The sequence below is a fragment of the Chiloscyllium plagiosum genome, chromosome 27 (assembly GCF_004010195.1).
Source record: "Chiloscyllium plagiosum isolate BGI_BamShark_2017 chromosome 27, ASM401019v2, whole genome shotgun sequence".
NCBI classification, from domain to species: Eukaryota; Metazoa; Chordata; class Chondrichthyes; order Orectolobiformes; family Hemiscylliidae; genus Chiloscyllium; species Chiloscyllium plagiosum.
The window spans coordinates 17,870,644-17,875,816 of record NC_057736.1 but is presented as its reverse complement, the minus strand read 5'-3'; the positions used below and the strand labels follow the sequence as shown (position 1 = coordinate 17,875,816).

At 43.5% G+C, this 5,173-nt stretch overlaps 1 protein-coding gene across 2 annotated transcripts in view; it reads right to left on the bottom strand.

Moving 5' to 3' along the window:
• Nucleotides 1-3,388, bottom strand: part of fam110d (family with sequence similarity 110 member D) — a 69,520-nt gene extending 66,132 nt beyond the window's left edge. Inside the window, exons 1-2 of one of the 2 annotated variants that reach the window (XR_006315666.1) lie at nucleotides 3,140-3,388; nucleotides 2,126-2,225 (exon numbers count right to left, since the gene is read on the bottom strand). The gene's annotated coding sequence lies outside the window, so the exon portion shown is untranslated. Of the gene's footprint in view, nucleotides 1-2,125; nucleotides 2,226-3,139 lie in introns of those variants that run through there. The other variant, XM_043717558.1, reaches the window with a different exon arrangement.
• Nucleotides 3,389-5,173: the final 1,785 nt, after the last annotated feature.

Genomic DNA, 5,173 nt, shown 5'->3' with positions numbered 1-5,173 from the left:
ACAGCACAGCAGGTCAGGCAGCATCTAGGGAACAGAAGATTCGACGTTTCGGGCACATGCCCTTCTTCAGGAATGAGCAGAGAGTGTTCAGCAGGAGAAGATAAAAGGTAGGGAGGAGGGACTTGGAGGAGGGGAGTTGGAAGTGGAGGAGATGCGGTGGAGGGCACCGTCGACCACGTCGCCTTCCTGACCTGCAGTCTTCTTGTTGACCTCTCCGCCTCCATCCTACTCCGACCTATCACCCTCACCTTGACCTCTTTCCACCTATCACATTTCCAACGCCCCTCCTCCAAGTCCCTCCTCCCTACCTTTTATCTTCTCCTGCTGAACACTCTCTGCTCATTCCTGAAGAAGGGCCTGTGCCCGAAACGTCGAATCTCCTGTTCCCTGGATGCTGCCTGACCTGCTGTGCTGTTCCAGCAATAAAGTTTCAAATTCAATGGCATTATTATTGCTGACTTCCATACTGTTAGTGTCTTTGAGTTAATCACAAATTTGACTTGCCAAATACAAGAGGAGGTCAGAGGTTGGGGATTCTGCATCAGGCAACTCACCCCCAACACCTCAAAGCCTGTACACTACTTACAGGGCAGAACTCAGATGTGTGAAGGAATAACCACCTGTCCAGTTGAATATCACTCTAATGACACTCAAAAAGTTTGATACCACCTAGGAGAAGCAGCCTACTTGATTGGCAACCCATCAAACATCTTCAACATCCATTCCATCGACCACTGATGTACAGTAGCAGCAGTGTGTGCCATCTACAAGATGCACTGCAGCAATTTGGGGCAACATGGTGGCTCAGTGGTTAGCACTGCAGCCTCACAGCGCCAGGGACTCAGGTTCAATTCCCGCCTCGGGCAACTGTCTGTGTGGAGTTTGTACATTCTCCCTGTGTCTGCGTGGGTTTTCTCTGGGTGCTCCGGTTTCCTCCCATAATCTAAAGATGTGCAGGACAGGTGAATTGGCTACGCTAAATTGCCCATAGTGTTAGGTTCATTAGTCAAGGGTAAATATAGGGTAGGGGAGTGGGTCTGGGTGCGTTACACTTCAGAGGGTCAATGTTGACTTGTTGGGCCGAGGGGCCAGTTTCCATACTGTAGAGAAACTAATCTAATCTAAACTCACAAAAGCCCCTTGGCGGAACCTTCCAAACATATGATATGCACCCTCTAGGATAAGGATGTTATGATGTGGAGGTGGTATCGGACTGGGGTGGACAAAGTTAAAAATCAGACAACATCAGGTTATAGTCCAACAGGTTTATTTGGAGCACAGCTTTCAGAGCACAGTTCCTTCATCAGGTAACCAGTGGGGCAGGATCATAAGACACAGAATTTATTGCAAAAGATCAAAGTGTCATGCAATTAAAACAATATATTGAACAAACATAGATTGCTGTTAAATCTTTCATCTTTTAGAATGGGTTGCAGGTTTCAGTTTATTAATATGTAAATCCCAGAACTTCTTGAAGTCACATTCTCGAGATAACTTAAGGTTTTATTTAAAAAAAAGGTGAGGTTAGAGTCTGTCTGTATCCTCATATCCAGTCAGACTGGTTCCACTTCCAAAGTGGGAATTTATAAAATGTTATGCAGATTGACTGTCTTTTTCAGTAAAAATAGAACGTATTTGCAAATGCAATTCTGCAAATGTAAATTCACCTCATAGACTTATATGTGTCTGCGTGGATGTGAGGGAGAGAGAGAGAGTGTGAGTGCGTGCGTGTGTGAGTGTGCATTTATATGTGTGCATGCTTGGTAGAGTGTGTGCATGAGTGTAATGGAATATAAGTCTGTGCAGGGTGTGTGCATGGGTGTGAGTGTGCGTGTGTGTCTGAGAGAGTGTGTGTATATGAGAGACAGCCTGCCTGAGTTTGTGAGTATGTAAGAGTGTGTGTGTGTATGTGTGAAGAGTGTAGTGAAGTCACCTGTGACATCCACCCTCTAGGATAAGGACATCATGATGTGGAGGTGTGGAGGTCCTGGTTGAGGCCATTCCCATAGGTACCGAACTTGACTATCAGCCTCTGCTCGGCCACTCTGTGTTGTTGCGTATCCCAAAGTCCACCTTGGAAGATGATCACCCAAGGATCCGAGGCCAAATGTCCCTGACTGCTGAAGTGTTCCCCCCGGGAGGGGACATCCCTGTCTGGCGATTGTTGCGCGGTGTCCATTCATCCATTGTAGTTGTGTCTGCTTGGTCTCCCGAATGTACCATACCTTGGGGCATGGATAAGGACAGCATGGGAACACCACCATCTGCAAGAGCTTCTCCATGCCACCTACCAACCTAACTAGGAACTATATCATTGTTTCTTCACTGTTGATGGGGCTTAATCATGGAGCACCCTTTATAACAGAACTACGGATGCACACACATGCCATGGACTGCAGCAGTTTGAGAATGCAGTTCACCACCACCCTCGCAAGATCAATTTAGGGATGAGCAACAAATATTGGCCCAGTGAATAAAGAAGGAAATATTACTCAATATGATTTTCGCTAGAGAGCCAAATTAATAGCCAGAGGATGGCTCACCATTTAATCAAGGGCAGCAATGTGTTCTCAAAACTCGAGGGCTACTCAGAGTTTAGCTTGAAAGCTGTGGCAGCTTCAAAACATAAGCTTTAAACCTTTTCAAGATTGAAAGAAAGGATGTTTTTGCAGCTAACTCACTGTTGGGTGGAAGTGAGAGGGGTTGAAACCTTTCCATAGGGTGGTCTGTGGCTACAGCTGGAGCAAGACCAGACGGGTGACCGAGGGTGAATATGTTTGTCAGGAGTCTTGCCAACTCCCTCCCCAATTATGCCACTGAGAGACTATTTCCAGGCAGCTGAACCTACTGCTGACAGGAAGCTGGACACTGAGCATTCTCAGTCAGCCTTTAATATCTCTGAATGAATATGGTTAGCTATCCTTTGTGTCTCCTTCCTGGGAAAGGGAGGGAGCTGAAGTGCTGACACACTGATGGCACTATTTTCAGAACATGACCAGCTCAGATTTCAGTTCCACCAGAGGTTAAAATCCATGCCCATGAACTTGTAATTAAGGGTGACACTCTTGTGTAATTCTGTGAGTGTGCTACAGTGTTGGAGCTACTGTCTTTTGGATGAGATATTAAATTAGGCACATACCTGCAGTCTCAAGTGGATATGAACAATCCCTAGGCACCACTCTGAGGACCAGGAGAGTTTAGTCCAGTTGGCCAGTATTTTTTCTTCTGTCAACATCATTAATAAAACAGATGGTCCAGTCATTATTACATTGCTGCTTGTGAACTCTTGCTCTGTGAAAAATGGCTGCTGTGTTCAAAATTACTTCATTACCTGCAAAACACATTGGGGCATTTTGAAGACCTGAAAAGTACAATATAAATGCAAGTTGGCGAGTTTTAAAAAGACTTGTAGCTCAGGTTTAGGTTCTGGATGTAGGTTTGCTCTGGATGGGCTGGAAACAAACCTTACAGCTCAGCGAGCAAACTTACATCCATAAATACAAGTTCTTTCTTCTTTTACATCAGTCAGAATGAGGTTTGATGCTCATCTTGCACCAACCAGAAACTTGAGTTCTTCCAAGTTCTGCTGCCAGTATCTTTATTTAACTATGTCCTTTGCAGCCATGACTCTTGTATTCACAATTTTATTATGTTCCAAGTTCCTCCATTGGCTGACTGTTTCCATATCTCGAACCTCCTCCAGTCATGCAAATCTCTGCGCTTGTTGCATTCTTCCAATGCTGTCTACTTGACTATCCATGATCTATCTTGGCCAACATTGATGATTGAGCCTCCAGTTGCCTAGAAATGACCTCAATAAGCATTTCCTCCCCTCTGCCTGCCTCTCCCTAAAATTAGCTCTTTAACTAAACATTTGGTCACTTGCCGAAATATATCGTACGTGGCTCAAATTCAGTGTCAAATTCATCATTCCTCTGAAGTACGTTGATAGGTTTCACTATCTCATTAGGTTTCACTTTAAAGGGGTAGCATAATGGCACAGTGGTTAGCACTTCCTCCTCATAACACCAGGGACCCAGGTTTGATTCTACCCTCCGGCGACTATGTGTGTGGAGTTTGCATGTTCTCCCCATATAATTAGCATCTAATCATAAGACCAGACTCTGTACATTAACAGCACAGTGACAGTAACCTTCAAACTGTGTCATGAGCTAGCTTTCCTGTACAACACTCTCAACCTCTCTTCCCTGCTTTAAGATGCTCCTTAAAATCTAAGTCTTCAGCAAGCTTTTGATCACCTGCTTTGAGATTCCTTTATGGAGCTTAGTGTGAAATATTATTTGGAAACACTTCTGTAAAATACTTTAGGATAATTTACTGTGTTGAAGACTCTATACAAATTAGACAAAACAAACAGCCCTCCTCATTCTATTTAGTATTTTACACAAGACCCTTAAATGAGAAAAGTTTGATTTACACTTGGTTTATGTTCATCGTGTGCTCTGGTTTCCTCACATGGTCCAAAGATGTGCAGGTTACATTGATTGGCCATGTTAAATTATCCTATAGTCTCAGGAATGTACATGCTAGACATATTAGTTGTGATAATTGCAGAATTACAGGATGGAGGGGGTTCTGGGAGGGACGCTGTTCAGAGATCAGTGCAGACTCAATGGGCCAAATGGCTTCTATCTTCACTGTAGGGATTCTACGATTTTAAGTTTAGAACGGCAAGTTGATGTTGAAACTTAAGTTTAGTTAACATCATATGTCAGGACAATGGTGTTTATAATGTCGCATTGTTGGGGCTCACTAATACTGTTTGAAAATAGGTCATCTCGAGAGCTTTTCCTAAAAGGTCATGATGACTGCCAGTCAGTCACATACAGCAAGTTTGGGAACTTGCTGTCACAGCTCCATACTTCACACAATGAGGAGGCAAATGGAGAGTTCATTCTGCGTGAACGGGCAGCTTAAAGGAAATAAACTATCAAAATGACAGAGAAAGAAAATGGCCCTGACAACTCTTTAAATAAAATTGTTTAATTGTTAAAATTCCCAGAAGAAAGTTACAATGAATTGAATCTTTATGGAGAAACTTTGTCATCCCACAGCTAATAAACAGTGTGAAAGAAATTCAAGAGAAGATGTTTTGTAAATACCCTCTTATTATTCTTTGAACACTATTTGAAGAGTCTTGATGAAGGTTTGT